The sequence below is a fragment of the Apostichopus japonicus genome, chromosome 21 (genome assembly GCF_037975245.1).
Source record: "Apostichopus japonicus isolate 1M-3 chromosome 21, ASM3797524v1, whole genome shotgun sequence".
In the NCBI taxonomy this organism is placed as follows: domain Eukaryota; kingdom Metazoa; phylum Echinodermata; class Holothuroidea; order Aspidochirotida; family Stichopodidae; genus Apostichopus; species Apostichopus japonicus.
In genome coordinates this window covers 12344479-12362884 of record NC_092581.1, presented here as the reverse complement: position 1 = coordinate 12362884, position 18406 = coordinate 12344479, and the positions used below count along the sequence as shown (strand labels likewise).

Genomic DNA, 18406 nt, shown 5'->3' with positions numbered 1-18406 from the left:
TGTTCCATTAATGAAACTGCACAGGCGATAGAATTACACGCTTAGAAGCACATTTATTGCGCTCCCCCTTACATCTAATCATACCAACATTGTGTCATGTTTGCCGGTATGCCTATATACAACGATAGCTGATCGTCACTCTAAATTACGATAACCGTCATATGGTCGGTTTGCTATCACATATATAACTAATAACTGTTTTAACTTAATGAAGTAAACTATGATAATTACGCCTGTATATTATCTGTTAGTACTCATACGTGACAGCTCTGTCCAATTAACTTATGACCAATGTTGAACAGAGCAAAGAAAATGACTGACTTGAGCAGCGGATTTACCAGTGCTACCCAGAGCCGAAGCCTCTTATATATGGGGAACTTGACCCCACCCCAAATATATATGTATATATATATATTACAATTTCAATTATATATATATATATATATATATATATTTATATATATATATATATATATATATATATATATATATATAACGTAACCCCCCCCTCAAAAAAAAAATCCCTACCCTTATACCCCCACTCCAGGACGGACATCAGCCAACAGCCAACCCCCCCCACACACACACACAACAACAACAACAACAACAACAACAACAACAAAATCGAACTCGTCACTCTTTAAATATATTTCTTTATCATTGACTGATTATTTTCGTCTTCATAACCGTTGGTGTCGTCTTAATTTCTTAATAAATATTTCCTGTATATATAGAAGACTGTTTATATAGCACGAGTATTATTATAGCAAACATTATCGAAATTAAATATTCACACATCCGTCTGTTGTTATCACCATAGAAACCAATCTGAAACAAATATGAGAGGTGTGATTTCGGATCAATCATGTCCTTGGTGAGTTGTTGAACTAATAATTAATACCCGCTATATTACTACAGCACAACAATCATGGAAACTTTAGCTCTTTATGCTTCCATGAAATATAATATTTAATATCTACACGGCAACGCACTTAATCACCAAGGTTGATTAAACAAGAAAGCTCTATGAGAAATCTTCATTAATATAATGGCTATATGTGCTATTCATACTAGATTAAATGTCGGTTTGGTAACATGTACGGGCACACGTTTGGGACGATTTTGTGGGAGTGGGGAGAGCAGACTCGACCCCTCCCCACCCCTAGTACCATTTTGAAAACTATATATTTATTTTGTCTTATGGCAAGGTAGCCTTATTTGTATTACGTCAAAAATATAACATGTTAAAGTCGCTTTATAAGTTTTACAAAATTTCATGTATGGAGGACAGCATCACCCCCCCCCCCCGCCCACCCCCTTTCCCTGCTCATACTCTTAAAAAGAAAACACATCTAGAAATTATCGAGAGAGCGTCAAATATGTCAATGAAATATGCCGACGATGGTAACAGAAATCCTCAAGTTGATATATTTTGAAAATTGGTCACTGCATTTTCATTTCAACATATATATTGAGGTGAGAAACACTGTCTTTCTCGAAACGTCGAAACGGGGACCGTGGAGATTACGTCCTATTTCATACTAGATTTTGCCCCTTATAGACCGTGTGGTGCAATATTTGAACAAGGTAAAGCACTTGAGATAAATGCACACATGTCAATTGGCTGTATACACCAGCAGTACCACTCTGTGATATTACCCGGCGTGCTTTGCGTTCCTCTCCTCAGTTTCGTTGACGCTGAATATTCTGAATATATTTACAGTATAAGTTATATAAAGGGAACAGCTTCATAACTTCAGGGATCAGGGAACTTCAGGGAACTTCAGGGAACTTCAGGGATCGGGAACTTCGGGGATCAGGGAACTTCGGGGATCAGGGAACTTCGGGGATCAGGGAACTCCAGGGATCAGGGAACTTCGGGGATCAGGGAACTTCGTGGATCAGGGAACTTCAGGGATCAGGGAACTTCGTGGATCAGGGAACTTCGTGGATCAGGGAACTTCGGGGATCAGGGAACTTCAGGGATCGGGAACTTCGGGGATCAGGGAACTTCGGGGATCAGGGAACTCCAGGGATCAGGGAACTTCGGGGATCAGGGAACTTCGTGGATCAGGGAACTTCGGGGATCAGGGAACTTCGTGGATCAGGGAACTTCGTGGATCAGGGAACTTCGTGGATCAGGGAACTTCGGGGATCAGGGAACTTCAGGGATCGGGAACTTCGGGGATCAGGGAACTTCGGGGATCAGGGAACTCCAGGGATCAGGGAACTTCGTGGATCAGGGAACTTCGGGGATCAGGGAACTTCAGGGATCGGGAACTTCAGGGATCGGGAACTTCGGGGATCAGGGAACTTCGTGGATCAGGGAACTTCAGGGATCGGGAACTTCGTGGATCAGGGAACTTCGTGGATCAGGGAACTTCGGGGATCAGGGAACTTCGGGGATCGGGAACTTCGGGGATCAGGGAACTTCGGGGATCAGGGAACTCCAGGGATCAGGGAACTTCGGGGATCAGGGAACTTCGTGGATCAGGGAACTTCGGGGATCAGGGAACTTCGTGGATCAGGGAACTTCGTGGATCAGGGAACTTCGGGGATCAGGGAACTTCAGGGATCGGGAACTTCGGGGATCAGGGAACTTCGTGGATCAGGGAACTTCGGGGATCAGGGAACTCCAGGGATCAGGGAACTTCGGGGATCAGGGAACTTCGTGGATCAGGGAACTTCAGGGATCAGGGAACTTCAGGGATCGGGGAACTTCGGGATCAGGGAACTTCAGGGATCAGGGAACTTTAGGATCAGAGAACTTCAGTGATCAGGGAACTTCAGGGACTCATGATTTATAAAGGAAGGGTGAGGCCTTGGGGTCGTTCAAGCCGACTCCGATGTAAAGAGCAGATGGTCTGCGGGTCCCCCCCCCCCCCCACTTCTGAAGGATGGTACTTAAATTCTTTTGACGTAGGGCAACCGCTATATACGTGGAACTAACAGGGCAATGTAACCAATAGGTATAGACCTACATACCGCGCACTAGTCCACTAGATAAATTGTTTCAGCCCTTCAGGGATCTCCCATATATGTCATATAGTCAGTTTAGTATATTACATCATCGTTATGTAAACATGTATACACACCACATGCACTGCGTCACAAAGTTATAGTTCTAGCCGGTCTTATTTTCAGAATTTTCAATCAACTTCACGGCGTAAAATTATTTCTAGAAGGATTCACAAATTCATATCACATCAAAGGAATATCGCCGTTACAAGAATATTACTAGATGTCTATAGATTCGTTAGTATATAGCAGGGCATTTACACTGTTTCTTTACAGTCTATGACACATTACTCATCCTGCAATACATGCCAATGTATTTCTTCGTTCTCCTATATGATCGGTAATTTGTTTGCGGTTTTGAAACTGAATTGAAGTGGATGGAGTCGTAAGTAGGCCTACATACATTGCTTCTATATAAACCATTACCGTTACTCAAGATATTCACTGGGTAAGATTCATCTTTCCTCAATCATTCACTTTTGTTTGCGGTTTTTAAGAAGTAATTATAAAGTTTAAAGATGCGTCAGTATAGGCCTAGACTTTAACTGCTATACTGTACTATATACCACATAACTCACCGTTCGGTGTACTATATGCTACCACGTGTACTATAGGCTTTGGTTGTGTCATAACGTCTTATCATCAATATTTTTTTTTTATATCTCGTGGTTTTGATATAATTACAAACATAACCGGTATGCACCGTTACATCTAATAGTTGGGACGAACTTACAGAATATAACGGGTAAATGATTTTGAAATTAGCTCAGTTTGAAAATATGGAAAGAAATATTTTTTTCAATAAATCCTCGAAAATGAAACAGAAAATTAATATTAAGAACGCTCGTAGTTTTGCCATAAGCATTGTGCGTATATGTTTTTCTTAAATGTGGAACAGAAAGATTGTACCATACCTTCGGTAAGTTCGTCCTCACTTTTAGATGTAATGTAACGGTGCATACCGGTAATGTACAAACTTGTGCAGCTGAGTGCTGCCCATTTGTGTTGGTATATATGAGAGAGATTAGGAAGGTACATGTATTTAATGTGTACAATTTCAGTTTTATTAAATGTTATGTTTTTTTTAACATTTTGTGCTTTAAGTTATAGAAGAATGTCCTCCCATTCAGCTCGACACCCCCACTCCATGCAAAATATAAAGTTATAGACATGTGGTCAGATATCAGATTCATTCTGGGTAAAGATTTTTATTATCACATTAACCATGCTGACTTTAAAACTCTTGGTATTTTGAACATCAACACTAGGGCTGAACAGCTTCGTCTTAATCATGTTTTTAATGTTTTCCATGGTACCTCTCCAGTTTATATGAGGGAGAGTTTTATTAGGGTAAATAGTGTTCATAGCCATAACACAAGAGGTAGTATTTTTAATTTTCAACTTCCCAAAATTAAAACGCACAGTGCTGGGTCTTTTTATTACAATGCAATTAAAAACTGGAACAGGCTACCTGAAAACATAAAATCCATCCTGCTGAAATACAATTTTAAAAAAAATGCCAAAGCCTACCTTTTAAATCATATGAATGTCTAGCTTGTAAATATCTTTCTTTGTTACAGTGTTTGTATGCATGTTTTAGATGTTTTAATAGTCTATTTCTTATCTTTTGTATTTTTATGGTTATAAGGACCCCTTTGGAAAAAAGCTTTTAGCTTAAAGAGTTGTCCTTGGCATGTTCTTTTCTTTTTGATGCATTTAAGTATATTCCCATCTTGTATTTTAAATGTTTTTCTTTATGTGCAATTTTTGTTTGTATGTAGATGAAGAATGATATCTTGCCGAATAAAATCAAATCAAATCATGTGGGTAGGTGTGTTTGTGTGTGTATATGTTTATAGCTGCATGCACGAAAGTGTAACGCACTCGTCTTTGAGTGAAAAAAATATTGTTCTAAAGCATTGATTATTCTAAAATGTCAACGTTTATAGGGCTAAGCACCCACTTCGTCCCCACCTACCACATCCCACCTCACCCCCTTACCCCAACCATGCAGATTTATTTTGGTGATTGTTCCTTTTCATATGCTTATGTACGACCCGTGTTGAATCGCAAAGCCTTATCATGCTGTTCGTCTATATAGCATGTAAATAATCATAACGTATACCGGATACGGTATACTTCTATACGGTATCGACTTAGCACAGAACAATCATTGGCTATTGGAAGATCAACGGTCAAGGGCCTATACCTGTGTCATACCCCTGGAACCATCATTCCCTAGTACAAGGGTAATAAAGTAGTAAAAAAATCATATGAAAATGCTAGGGTACATTATTATCATGAATATTATTATCGCTAGGAGCATATAGTAGAGTCTAACTTTCCTTCAATGAGAATTATTTGACACTTTTGGTTTCGATGATAATCGTAACCTTTGTAGTCATGCATGCAAATGAGTGTGTGTGCGTGTGGCGCCTTGCTTTTAAACATGATATCTCAAGAATTGAAGCTTGGACCAATATCATATTGATAATGTAGTTGTGCACGTTAAGTACAAGAAGCCCGTTGTTTGTTGTGGAGGTCAAATGTCATTTGGAGTCACAAGGGGACCAATTGTGGAAACCTTGTTATATATTCTACCGTATCTCCCACCGACCAGTCAATTAGATAACATGTGCGTTACGCCTCATTAAAAATAGGTGAGGATGTTGGCAATTGGAAATTAGCTTAATGGCATTCGTAGATGTATGTATGTATGTGTGTGTGTGTGTGTGTATGTATGTATGTATGTATGTATGTATGTATGTATGTATGTATGTATGTATGTATGTATGTATGTATGTATGTATGTATGTATGTATGTGTGTATGTATGTATGTATGTATGTGTGTATGCGTGTATGTATGTATGTATGTATGTATGTATGTATGTATGTATGTATGTATGTATGTATGTATGTATGTATGTATGTATGTATGTATGTATGTATGTATGTATGTATGTATGTATGTATGTATGTATGTATGTATGTATGTATGTATGTATGTATGTATGTATGTATGTATGTATATGTGATCTTCCCGCAAGCAGGAACTCGCGAAAGAAGCCACGGAGGCTTGTAGACTCGCAAGCTGACCGAAGCCAATCTCTCGGCACACATCCATTTAACGTCCATGTCGGGAAGTTGTTATTGAACAAACACCCTTGCCAGACGACACACATTGCTGTCGGCGGGGAATCGAACCGGGGATCTCATGACTGGGAGACGCCGGCGTTAACCACTAGGCTATACACTCCGCTCTTTATTAGATGCTATGATTAGATGTTTTGATTAGATGCTTTGATTAGATGATTTGATTAGATGCTATGATTAGATGCTATGTTTTGATTTTGATTAGATATGAATCAAAGGTGTGTAAAGAAACGTTGTACTGTTTGTACATGCTTAATATATTGAAATGGACGATATCATTGTGTATATACGGTATGATATCTTTGCTTCCGTTGTTGAAGTTTTCCGTCGTATTTCGCAATTGTTGAGATTCAGTGCCAAAAAAAACTTCAGGTTTGGATGTAGTAACGTTGGGAAAATGACCAGGCGTAACCAAGTGTACCACGTTGAGTACAAGAAGCTTATTGTCTTTGGCAGAGATCAATCTGTATGCTTAATAGAAGAAAAGTGTCCATCTCGGTCATCAGCTGCCAATGTGAATATTGTTTGTCATATCTCAATGCTTTTGCTGTATTTCTAAGATTGAAGTATGTTATTCATCCTGGCTATACCTTACAGCCTATAGTGTGTTACATTCATATAAGATTATTCATGAAGCATCATTGAAACCACACTGCAGTTTGCTGTCTGGTTAAAACCTTTGACCTTTACATCATGCCTTTCTTATTAATAGTTGTTCGTTGTATGTTTTATTATTCCTCTTTATAAATAGGTTATTTTCCTATAACATTATTATAAAATTAATAATAAATTTACTAAAATTCATGAATAGGTACTAGTATTTACGGAATAGCAAAAAGTTTTTTTTTTTTTTAAAAAAGATTAAAAAAAAGTGAAAAGCAAATCAGAAAATGCACTTTGTATAAATTTTCACCCCCTTCCAGTAAAACTATAATGAACTGTAATGTTCAGAAAAATGATATAACAGACCCAAATTTAAAGAAGACACAAACCCAACAATCATCATCGGTATATGTGACAGATATAACTGTAGACCCTAATCCTCAACTTCCCTAAACATTAAAGAAAACTTCCGTGTGGGAGATATCATTGGTTGACTGTTCCAACACAACACGTACAACACGTTTGAGCAAGTCTAAATATGACATCAACAAGTCACGTGTGCTTTTTTTGTTTTGTTTTTGTTTTGCATTGTTTTGCATTGTTTATTTTCTGAAAAATGGAAATGTGTTTTAACAAATGTTAAAACCAAAATATTTAAACTCTTAAACATTACCTAATAATGGCATTGGTTTCGGTGTTTTTCAAATGTTGAAACCAAAAATATTTAAACTCTTTTAACATTTACCTAATCATGTCATTTGGTTTCAGTGACAACAATTTTAACATTCTGCCTGGAAGATATGAAAGAAAAAAAGAGAACAAGTCAACAGTTTCATATCCTTGCGGCACTATGACATCACAGATTTACAAACTAACATCCCAAAAATAGCATGCTTTTCCCCTAGCTGTGGGGGGGGGGTGTCGTACACCACTAAGTTCTTTATCAGATAAGTGATGTGTCTCCTTGAACGATAAGATAAATTGCTTTGGCAAATATTAAAACTGAATCGGCTTGTAACACAAAGGCCCTATAATATGACAACAACGCCAGGGGGTTTATCCATGATACTTTGGTCCCCGTAGACCATGTCAAAAGCGTCATCATTGTTCATAATACCGTATGGTTTACATCTCATTGACATCAGAGAAGTATGCAGAGAAAATCATCAATTGAGAATATATTGTTTTCATTCGATTAAATCAATAAGCGGCGTACGTGTTATAACTGACCTTTGACCCTTGATCGTTACCGCGTAATCATACCGCCTTTTCGTGACATCCGTCTGTGCCAAAACGTGACTTATTTGTAACGATTTGGTGAAACGTTGACGAGGTTTGGGTATACGGACACTTCGCCATGTCCTGTTGAACACTATGTTCATCTGGACTCCGGAGGGTAAACGAACATGGACGCTCGGGTATCTGAATCATGTAAAAAGAAAAGTGACGAGGTTAGGGTACGGACACTTCGCCACTGTTAATGGTCCTGATGAACGCTATGGGCGCTCGGGTATCTAACTCATGTAAAAAGAAATGTGTGGCAAAGTTATACTACGACTGTGAACAATATCGCATTTTAAGTGAAACAGTTGGAGAAAAGGTGGATAAAGTTTATATTTCACAAAGTATGCTGAATTTTGTCTGCTTCTTAAGGCCCCCCAATCTTAATATCACTTTATATAGCGAAGATATGATTTTTTTTCTTCTTGTTGTTGTTAAATTTGGAGGATATTTTGTGAATGCACCTGGCAACAGAAGAGTGAATTATATCATAAATCAAAGCAAGTTCTAAATGTTTCTTTCTTTTTTTCTACCATTTCAGTTCTACTTTATAGTATTTAAATGAATTATCTACAAAGCCAGGTGATATTTCCACAACAAATTGGCCTACTATTTGATTCAATTTTAAATAACGAGAACATTCATGACAACTTAGAAACATTCCTAAGATACCACATTATTTTCAAGGATAATTCAACCAGAAGAATTATAACAGGAAGGTAACGCTTTCTTGAAGGAGATGTGTCATCATGACATCACGAACCACCTATTTACTATACATATATGATCCACTTCAATGAGTAAACGGATGACTTAAGTAGGTTATGCGAGCACTCAGCAATTATCTTGGGTTACGAATAAGAGGGGTTCTTCAACTCATACGTAAGCATATGCCATATAGAGATGATATCAATTCGCCCTCAGGAGAAATTCCCAAAATATACACAAGGTCATCTTTTTAAGAAATGCTGAGAAACATGTTTTTTTTTTTGTGGGAGTGTGTGTGTGGGGGGGGGGGGGTGGGTTGGTGTGGTGATTAGGATGTTGGAGAACACTAATGGAATGTGTAGTACTAGTGAGAATTGAGTGATGCTGTACCAGGTTATGCCTTCGAAGAGCAGCATAAGAGATCTCTCCACTGATCAGTATAACTTGGATGCTTGGATTTCAGTGACTCTCGTAGGTAAACAGGCTCACCAAAGCCGATGTACGGAAAATTGGAGATGCGGCCATGAATAACCAATCCGTCAGCTACCCAGTTCCACCAATTGGATCAGTTTTCTAATGCCTAATATACCCTCTCTAAACTGTCCTCCAATATCATGCTTTAAAGCACTCGTGAAATAGGTCCTAACCTTTATCTGATAGAAACATGATATTCATACTGCCCATACTGACAATACAAGTGCTTAAAAAAACGGACATGAAAGCACAGTATAGAAAAAATTGTCCCAACTGGGGTGCCCAGTGAGTGGTAGCTTACACTCAGTGAAAATCTTTTACAGCTCTTCGAGTCCATATTAATAATTTGCCGTAGCCCTATTAGAGTGAATAGACATTCATGACCATATAAAATAGCTCCATAACCACAATTAGACTACTACTTGGTATCATGGGCGGCGATCATGGGGGGGGGACGGGGGGGACATGTCCCCCCCCCCCAATATTTTAGGTGGGGGGATATAGTATCTAATATCCCCCCCCCAATATTTGGTGGCATAGTTTTTTTTAAGCATAGTTTTTGTATTTTTTATGATATCGCTAGTAATTTCAAAATAGAAAATGCTTAGATGCAACTTACAAGGCCTGGGAAGTGCCATTTCCAGCGATCTGGGAGGCATTTTCGGCCAAAATTTTCTTTGCGCTTCGCGCCAACAAATGGTGGCGCTACGCTTAGATAGTTTGCCTACAAGCTTCGCCCCTTCCTTGGCAAATTCATCGCAAGGCGCCTTTCTAACCGTGTCACAATTTGTTACTATATATGACCGAAAGTAGTTTTTACTTTTTTTGCGAAATGAATAGCTAGACGGACCGCATCCGTAATGAAATTTGGTTTGCCGATAAAAAAGGGAAATAGGGCAGTAGCAACCATAATTATATATATATATATATATATATATATATATATATATATATATATATATATATATATATATATATATATATATATATTCATGGGGGGGCGGGGGACATGTCACCCCCAATATTTTAGGTGGGGATATATGGTAGTATCTATATCCCCCCCCAACATTTGGTGGCATATTTTTTGTGTGGCTTTAAATAGAAAATAATGCGTGAGATTAGTTATCCAAATCATATTTGGCGGTGGCTAAAACTTCATCCAACACATGCTGGATGAGGTAAATGACTCTTCGTGGTCGTTTCTATGACCTGTGACCGTATAGCATGTTGTCACTCATGATTATTATCATAATGTCTGTACATCTCTTGTGTATGAGTGTAAGTACGTACAATCATATATATGATCCACATCGATATGGGTTCACTGGGTTTCCATTTGGCCTGTTTCCTACAAGATTTCTAACCGCAGGCGCGTAGCCAAGGGGGGGGGGGGGGGCGAAGGATGGAGACCGCCCCCCCCCCTCGAGCATATTTTTTTGGTATTTTTGTTTATGATATCGAAGTTTTATAGTAGCCGTTATAAGAGGTTTTAATATTTGTACACCAATAAATTAACTATGTCTGAATTTTCGAAAATTCCTTGACCAACGTATTCTTCATCAGACTTCCCTCTACTCGTGCAATTTTGACCGGTCTGTTAGGGGTTGAAGAGGGTTTTATATTGGTTGTCCATAGATGAAATTTTGTGCAACATTATGGGTATGTTTTGAAGTGAATTTGTTATTCAAATTCTGAAAAAAATAATGGGCTTAAAACCTTGAAAAGTGGGGTTGACGGGTATTGTGGGGCGTTACGTAGAATTACCTACAAAAGCAATGATCCACAGGAGATGCGATGAGGTCGAACATGATGTGTGCCTGGTGACAATCTTGAAAAAAGTTATGAATGAAAAAAAACTATTGGGAAAAACTTGGTTCTCAGGCAAAAGTCTACATCTGGTTGGTCATTTTCAAGCCCGAGAAGTGCCATTTCCGGTGATCTGGGGGGCTATCAAAACCAGAAATTTCCTTGTACGCTGCGCGCCAACTAATGGTGGCGCTCCGCTTTGATAGTAATTCGCCTGCATCCAAGCAAATGTCCCCCCCAATATTTGAAACAAATCGCCGCCCCTGCTTGGTATTATGCAAATTGATTAATTACACACATTATGCAAATACGTAACCACGCCCTCCACCCTTGACCCCACCCCTTACCGAATTTTACATTAAGAAGAAACGTACCACCATCCTGAGTGAAACTGTATGTACGGTAGTTTGAAACATTCAAGCTGGCCGCTAAGATGATTGTACTAGGCCTATACTATGTGTAAAGACAGTCATAGCATAGGCTAGGTGATTGAATAGATTTGGGTGAAGACGCATATATGCTAATCAATAATGCAGGGAAGTCTCTTGTGGAGTCGTAGAGGTCACACATCTTTTATGTGTTATGTGATTGAGTGTGAATCATAGATATTTCCTTGCCATCCATTGTTGTCGATGGAATGTTAAACCTTGATACATTTTGTCATCTGAACTGAAACACATTATTGCATGCCAACTGACGTAGATTTTTTGTTTTGTCAGCCGAATCGAAATCAATTTCCTGAACGTTATCAGTTCCTCCATTCCGAAATATGGACGACCCTTTCCATGTGTCCCAAGGGGTCTACCCCTTGATGCCCTCCCGTTTTCAAAATCGATAAAAGTGTGGTAGTTCTGATGGTAGAAATGAGTAACGAGAGAATGATAAATACACGAGATGTAGCGGTAGACATCTTAGGGATGCGAATTATACGTGAATAAATCCATTAAATGCAGTGAATCAGGGATGTGCTATCTAAATAACAACTTATATCTGCATGAATAATGTACTAAATTGCGGCACAAAAGAATATGATTAAAACAAAATTATTGTTCATTCTTGGTTCTTTATATAGCTCTGATTACAAGTATAGTTGTGGTAATGGCAAGGTTCAAACATGAAAAGCGTACAACTTGTCAAGGCTTCAAGTCGTAGACAACTATAAGAGAGATGGTAAGGCTTGGTTTTGTGTACACTTTCTTTGTTTTCTCGTTGTGATTTCGGGGAGGGATAGTGGGGAGGGGGTAGAGGGGAGGATGGAGGGGATGATAGGAATCTCCATTTTATAATATAAGTGGGTCGTTAGCGCTATATTTTGCAGGAATGATACCCTACCCCATCCCCTACCCCACCACCACCCTTACGGACCTATTCGGGTACAAGCCTTCCTTAACAGGAACCGTCAAGAATACCTCTTGGTTTTGTTCATTCCTTAAAATTTCCTTACCACGTCCATATACATACGAACAATAAGCAGGCGTACCAAACATGGCTATAACCCACATCTATAACCACATAGCCCATAGGCGTATGGAAGTACCCTAAATAGCCGTACACATATCTATAACCACATAGCCTATACCAATCATATATCGTTGCCCCGTGTCTTCCTATATAACCACATAAGCCATAGGCATTCCTTAAACAGCCCGAGATGACCATACCTATAACCACATGACATGTATCGTACCATATATACATATCCCATATCCATTACCACATAACCCATATGCGTCTGGGCGTACCCTGAACAGCCATGACCATAGTTAAAACCACATAACATGTACCATATATTCATAACCCATACCATAACCACATAACCCATATGCGTCTGGGCGTACCCTAAATAACCATGACCATACTTATAACCACATAGCATGTACCGTACCATACATAACCCATAGCCATAACCACATAACCCATATGCGTCTGGGCGTACCCTAAATAGCCATGACCATAGCTATAAATACATAACATGTACCATATATTCATAACCCATATCCATAACCACATAACCCATATGCGTCTGGGCGTACCCTGAATAACCATGGCCATAGCTATAACCACATAACAAGTACCATATATACATAACCCATAGCCATAACCACATAACCCATATGCGTACAGTGTGCAATTTATACCAATAACATAGATATGTATTGTATCCCTGTTAATATAGCAACGGTTATAGACTAATTCAAGCAAACTACACGTGTATGACTGTTGTGTGGTGGATCGTCCGTCCATATGGAATAATCATAAACGTTTACCGTTCGTAGTGAGCAGGAACGGGCAATCAATCATTAAATAGGGGGTACAGAGGTATAAGTATAAAGTCTGTTCATAAGGATGCATATTATTATTTACTACCATATAGTTAATCTGTACACTGCGTGACCATAACATTCATTTCTCTTCCGCGGATATTCGGCATGTGGTGAACAGACACGACTGTAAAAATTAATATGGGTGAAAAATCATGGCAGGACATTTTTTTTAATTTGCTTGTTTGTGTGTTTGCTTTGGTTAAAGTTTGTTTATTCACGATGCTTTCCGTTCTGTTTTGCTTTTTTTATCGCGCTTAAAAATCCTCTTATAAATGTGACGTAGATCTTTAGTTTGACTATTTTTCTTTCATTTCCAAAAGGTGAAGAAATTTGGAAATCTGAAAATTTGTATAGATTTGCACTTTTTTTATATTATTAAATACTAACATAAATAATGGTAACAATGTCTATTACCGCGGAAGACATTTTGAAAACAAATATGAACTCATCATCCAATTGAGGACAAATCGTATTTTACACGGAGACTTTTGTGTATACTTAGTATAAATAACTTGTACAAAAAATATTTAAATATTTGATATGAAGGCATCAATAATTAAAAGAAAAAATTGACTGGTCAAGTTATTTAACCTGTACATGTTATAACATGAAGTTATATCAAGTTTTATAATCAAAAGTTGAACAAAATTCAACTAAAAAAATCTGCTCTAAGCCTTGCAACCCAACAATTTTCCACTTTCAATTTCTTGAAGAGTTATTTAATCTTCTCCCTCTTCTCTACCTTTCCCCCTCCCCTACCTCCCCCCTCACCCCTTCCCCTCCCCTTTCCACCCTTTGGTTATTTTTTGGTCTCTCTAATATGGTATTTATATTGAACCTGCAGTAAATATAATTCACCCGACAGAAAACCCCTGAGCATATGTTTTTCTATTCTTCTTATAACTTAAAACGTTCCTTTTGGTTTAAAGCAAATAATAGCTTCCATTCATAATCACCTGCCCCCCCCCTGATCCTCTCTACGGAAAGAACAGACGTACACTTATCGTATTAATTAAGTTGTTATATACTCTGTATCATATTTCATTTTATCATAGTGATTTTTTATCTTTCTTTCTTGTAATCAGATGGTTTTGCAATATACTCAATTCCTGCAATTAAGCATTACTACCTCGTAAACTGTACCCAATGTTGCGTGAAACCTGTTTACCGAAAAGCGTATAGCTGCTTTACTCAGAAACATAAATACCGACCCAGATGGGAGGGGCGGGGGGGGGGGGAGTTGGGAATCCAAATTCAGTGTAGAATAAAATAAGAATTGTTGAGAGTGTTCCGATGAACAGACTGGAGTACAGATTAAATCAAACATAGTATAAGTCTAAATTTAACTAATTTTCAAGAATCCTCCGGATAAACTGAATAAATATCATCAATTAATTTTGAATAGCTCTTCACGGTATTAAATTCATTATGTTTAAATCAATAACAGTTATAAATAAAAAATATCGTTCTTTATACCAAATGTCATACTTTTTCTATAACGCGTATATCGTCAAACGTCTGCTTAAACTTTGACAGGTTAAATAATACACTTCTTTTCCACTGTCAATTACAACATATAATTCTCCTAATAACAATAGACAATAGCACTACGAAAATCGTCCACCGACACAACACGTGTGTGTTAAAAGAAAAGTTTTGACTTATCAAAATAAACACATCCTGTTGAGCCGAACACTTTTTTATGATGAAATTTCTTTGTAAGTATACGAATTATAAACGTAAACACACCTTCAAATCTTACATTCATAAAAGTTTGAGAAAAAAAAAACACTTCACTGAGTTCAGTCAGAAATTTGAAGAGGAATTTTTCATATCATAAACACAGACGTGTGTATCGACTCCAGCAGATCAGGTTATATTGGCTCATCCAAATAGCTTACCAAGTCGAAACGATTACATGGAAGCATTCACCATATACCCTGACAGTACAGGGTATTAGTTCCATGGTATATATATATATATATGAGCGTGTTAGTACAGATATCAGTTTGAAGTCTGAGCGCTAAGCAGGCACTTGCCTAATGATATTGTGAATATAGCCTACGCGGTCAAAAGGAATAAACATTTTTATTTTGAGGTAGGTAAGACTTTTTTCTTTTCTATATTTCTTTCTTGTTTTTTCTTGTATTATTCATCTAATTCATATGCTTACAATAAGCTATGTTCCCAAGGAAACAGGTAATATAACTTAAGCAAAAGTCGTCCCGTTTACATAATGACTAATGTAGACCAGTTACGTACACATTTTACTTAAGTTCATTTATTTCTGTATTTTGTGTGTTTGTGTAACGTGTAAATGTGCACCATTGAACCAGTAGTAAGATTTATTAATAGCCTATATAAATATTTATACTCGAAAAGACCAAATTTGTGATCACTTATTAAATTTCAGAAACAATGAAATGATCATTAAATAGTTTAAAATATACATGATTATGGTTGGTGACATAGGCCTTCCATATGAAGAAAGAATATATGATTTCAGTATGTGAAACATGTACCCGAAGCGCATCGTTGTGGTTGCTTGGCTGGCCGGAAAAACTTGACAAGCATGGACGCAACGTCCTTCTTCTGTACGGTCGGGAGGGGGCAAGAGCCTGCTTGGTTCAGGGTAGGGATGTAAGGGGAGCGGCCCAGAGGGTTTCCCCTCCAACCTTTGAAAATGTTTGGTAAAAAGGAGGGTGCTTGGGTGTAAAATGATGCAATATATTGCAACTGTTGAAACAATGTTGAAGAATTTTCAACTGTTTAGGTCGTATATGTCACATATATGTTGTTTATCTTGGTATTGTACACTAGGACCTTTTTTAATATTCTGTATATTGGTTTTGTTTTCTGCGGGTTTTCTTAGCTCCCCCACCCCCACATGCCGCCCCATCTAGAAGTATGCGTGGTTGCTCCCCTGTTGTCAAGTGTACTTCAGAGAGAGAAAAAAAGATTTAGTAACTAAATCTACCAATCTTGGATTTCAAGAGTATTGCTGTAATTGATTAAGTCAAAGGTCATCAGGCTTGTTACCAGCTTTTAGCATGATAGTAAATTACATTTTTTTGTAAATGAGTTTTTCAAAAGTACTCTCACGGAGGTTCATATATAACAGCCAAATGATACCCAATACCAGGAATTCAGAAGTGTTAATCATATAGGAAAATAAAACGATTTTATTTCTCGTTGTGGCAACCTTAAACTCTTTGGAACTGTAGACATTATAGTATGAGTGACCGTTAATGGACTTACTAGCATATTTGAAGGTAATACTAAAGATATCGAACTGCAATATATTAAATTGTTATCAGGTATGGATAATGCGCTTGCATAGGGACGTCTATATATCAAACCAAAAATTAATGTTGTGCCTAAAGTCATATACTGTTGCATGGTATTTAAAGATATTAGAGCACCAAAGAAAAAACAAAACAAAGATAGAATGTGGTGTAAAGGTTTCACGAATCACGTGATTAGTTGTGGGATAAGGCCTACATGACCGTATCCACTCAGTAGCTTTGCAAGATTAAGAAATCTATTGTTTGTTGTTGTTGTTTTTTCTTTTGACCGACAACAATTTTTTGAAAAAGGTAGCTGAAATGACATCAATATTGGATTAACCGTAATGAACATATCCACAAAACAGCTAAAAAATAAACAAATTGGGGGAGGGGGGGGGGGGATATCACAGATTTACTTGTGTTTTACCCAAAAGGCTGAACGAACTCAAATATGACATCATCGAGCCACGTGTTCTTCATTGTTTTTTATGTTTTTCTTTAATAATACAATTTTTACTTGCAAATGTTGAATCTAAAATATGAAACCTCTTGACATGACTTGATGTTGACATTGGTTTCATTGTCATAACCGATAACATTCTATACCTTGAAATTATACAAAGAAACACACAGAAAAGAAGATAGACGGTTTCAGGTCCTACATAGAGGCATTATAAAACCACAGAGTTACACAATGACATATGCTATACCAGACACGCTTTTGAAATAAAGGTGTCTCCCAATCGGAACAAGATTTCTTCTTTAACCTGTTTGGGGAAGTTCTTACTCACAAAGATCTCTGTCAAAGTAAGCTAAAGCAGTCCATTGTGTCTGTGTGATATTTTATGAATATATATATATCTGTTCTTTAATCTGTGTCCAAATTCTCTATAGAAGGTGATCAGCTGACATGTTTTCAGCTCAAACCTTTTCCCGTCATGGCCATGGTGATAATGGGTTGCTTTTATGTCCGACTCGACTGAGAGGAAATAAACAGAACCTGCATATTTCGCTTCCGGCCAAATGATCTCCGTGTATACAGCATGAAAAACCAACATTTTACGCTTCTTTTCACAATTTTCTTTGACTTTAGTAATCCTCGTAGATATATACCTACAGGGTGTATACCTAATAGGTGATAACGTTACGTAGATATTGTTTTTGAATAATATAGTCTATTCATATTTTCCGAGCATTTTATTTTCACTGTAAGCAAGTTGAGCTGTGATGGAAAACAGAGAGAGTCCGTTATAGTGTACGTGTTCACGTAACTCTGACGATATAATCTCGTGGTTTGCTATATATCATGATAAAAACATTCTTGAGCCGGATAACGGGTTTCTGAAAACATGGTACAGTTAGATTTCAGCACAAGGGTTATCGGAATTTCGATGGACAATCAAGAAACACAGACATCAGGGTATATTGCATACATCTCACGTTCACCGTCCTAAGCCCGTTGAATGCCTCATGGAAAGCCATGGAGCGCCAACTGCTAGGAATAAATCATTTGTGACAGAATGTAATGACTTGCAATCCTCGAAGTTAGAGGCGTAACAATAAGCGCTTTGGGCAGTTCATTGAACCAGGCCCCCAATGTCCAAGGGCCTCGAGGGTTGGTTCCGAAATTAGATCCAACGGATTATGACTGCCAGTTATGGTTTTGCATGAGTGGTTGAATCAGTAGAAACATACCTATGTCTTAGTCTGTTTTGTTACATTAATGAACAAACTATTTATCTTTCTTTCAA

The 18406-nt window shown here is 37.8% G+C and overlaps 1 protein-coding gene across 3 annotated transcripts in view; it reads left to right on the top strand.

The window, feature by feature from the left end:
• Positions 1–3093: 3093 nt before the first annotated feature.
• Positions 3094–18406, top strand: part of LOC139962978 (uncharacterized) — a 39341-nt gene continuing 24028 nt past the window's right edge. Inside the window, exon 1 of one of the 3 annotated variants that reach the window (XM_071963417.1) lies at positions 3094–3403. The gene's annotated coding sequence lies outside the window, so the exon portion shown is untranslated. Of the gene's footprint in view, positions 3467–15375; positions 15467–18406 lie in introns of those variants that run through there. The other 2 variants (XM_071963415.1, XM_071963414.1) reach the window with 2 other exon arrangements.